This window comes from Micropterus dolomieu, linkage group LG01 (genome assembly GCF_021292245.1).
Source record: "Micropterus dolomieu isolate WLL.071019.BEF.003 ecotype Adirondacks linkage group LG01, ASM2129224v1, whole genome shotgun sequence".
NCBI classification, from domain to species: domain Eukaryota; kingdom Metazoa; phylum Chordata; class Actinopteri; order Centrarchiformes; family Centrarchidae; genus Micropterus; species Micropterus dolomieu.
The window spans coordinates 23,399,775-23,401,890 of NC_060150.1; the positions used below are offsets into that span (position 1 = coordinate 23,399,775).

The 2,116-nt window shown below is 37.9% G+C and overlaps 1 long non-coding RNA gene across 1 annotated transcript; it reads left to right on the top strand.

Moving 5' to 3' along the window:
- The first annotated feature begins 559 nt into the window (after positions 1–559).
- Positions 560–1,476, top strand: LOC123978969. Its single transcript, XR_006827107.1, has 4 exons — positions 560–698; positions 779–835; positions 930–960; positions 1,183–1,476. It is a non-coding gene; the product is annotated as an uncharacterized LOC123978969 (long non-coding RNA).
- Positions 1,477–2,116: the final 640 nt, after the last annotated feature.

Genomic DNA, 2,116 nt, shown 5'->3' on the forward strand with positions numbered 1-2,116 from the left:
ACACTACCGCTATTATAATGGAGCAAGAAAGGGCATGGCAAACAATAGAGGATCAACTGAATGTGTAAGTATCCTAAAATATACATTCCCTAACCACTACTCTTAACTGAAAATGTCATAATTATAACATTCAAGGTGTTACTTGTCATTTGCTCGAATGAACAACTTTAAACTTAGCAGTGGAAGTTAATGCTGTACATTTGCGAATCTGACAACTTATCAATATTTATCCAGATCAAACATGACTGGACCAAAGAGGACCTGGCAACAATTCAAGATTAAATATAAGAACATTTTGCAGACTGGTAAGTATCTGGATAGAATGTTGACTATAATGTACAAATTACTTGTATTAATGACTTAGAAGGTGCCTGCTCACATATTTTATTCTCTTACCTATTTTAGTCGTTTAAAAAAAGTCTCATGTGTCTGGCACTTGGGGTGGCCCACCATCCCCAGAATTCACGCCAGCAGAAGAGCTGGCCCTTGACATAAACGTAGGGAGGCCTGTTTTAGAAGGGACGGGAAAGCCACTGACTCTGTCCCATCCATAGAAACCGCCCTCTTCATACATCATTCCACTACTGCATATGCAACGTAATCAAACATTTATGTAGTATGATACTGACTGACACTGTCTTGCAGTATCTGGCAACACACTTTCTCTTGAGGAGCTTCAGGAGGATAGTATTAATCCAGTGAGTATTATTCATTAAAGGCATATAGGCTATACGCACCTGTCAACATTAAGTTATTATGAGTTTGGTTTATGTGGCAGGGTGAAGGAACTTCAGCTGCAGAAGATGAGGAGACTGTGGATGCAAGAAGGCTGGAGGTATAATTTAACTCTTGTGGAAATAACGTTAATTTAATCAATAATGGAAAAGAAGTCACTGATCTGATGCTCATAGAAAATATATTTATAATAGGACCCAGACGGTGTACCAATCTGGGACCACAGTAAGTATTACCTGAACATTTACTTTTACTCATTTGGCATTTGAGGAACAACATACAAACAACAGTAAAGTAACAGTAGATATGAGCGATAGTATCACATAGGCCTACGGTATCAACGGGATAAATACCTAGGGGAAGCAGTAAGATTTAACACATAGTGCAATCAAGAGGACATCTTACCACACACAATTCATGCTCTGCTAATTGATATGTGTTTTACAGGATTCACAAACAGTCAGAGGTCTCTACAGCACCCACTTAAAAAACAAATTGAGTTGGCAGACATACAAATCACATATTACAAAAGAAAACTGCAGGAATTGGACCTAGATATGGAAATCAAAAGAAAGACACTAAAGAAACTGGACTTCGAAGTCCAGAAACTACAAAAAGAAGTCATGTTTCAATGCACGCTGTAAGCAGGACTGTAGGTTACATCTTCAGAGAGTAGAACTTTTGACAATGTCATGATGGTCAAGATGCTTATCCAAAAGAATTGTGTGGCTTACCTTGTGATAGTCGCTGGTTAATTGTAGAGGCCCGAAAGATTCTGGAGTCATGGACTGAGCCAGACCACTTTGCCTCGATATTGCTGAAGATGCAGTCAGCATCACATATCATCTGAATCAATAACATGTGTTAAGGTCATTTAATGCAAATAAGAAATTTATGTAGTTGACAGTAGGCCTAACCATAACTCATTCTTACCTGAACGTTGATACTAGGAAAGGATTGTCTGTTAACAAAATCACCTTCATGTATCCTAATGTGTGTGCAGTCCAGCGCACCAATAACTTCATGTTACCTGCAATGTTGTAGAATCCCTTCTTGATGTAGTTCACTCTTCTGTGGTTGGGAAAGGTTATGAAGATGTGTGTACTATAAAACTTCAATTAATAGCCTGGTTTGTTTTTTATAGAAGTTCTTTGGATGTATAAAACCTCTTATGAAGCACTTGTTAAGTCCAAATGTGTCAGTTCCTTGATTATTTATATTCCTTTAGTCTGTAAGTTGTCCACTAATCAAAAGAATCAAAACGGTTTTTCATAAAAATTTATCCAAGTTGTCATGTGAAGTCCATTGCTCTCTGTCTGCTAACTTCTGCCACACTTCTCTCATCCTGCACCATTTTTGTTACGTTGCTGGCTACAAAATA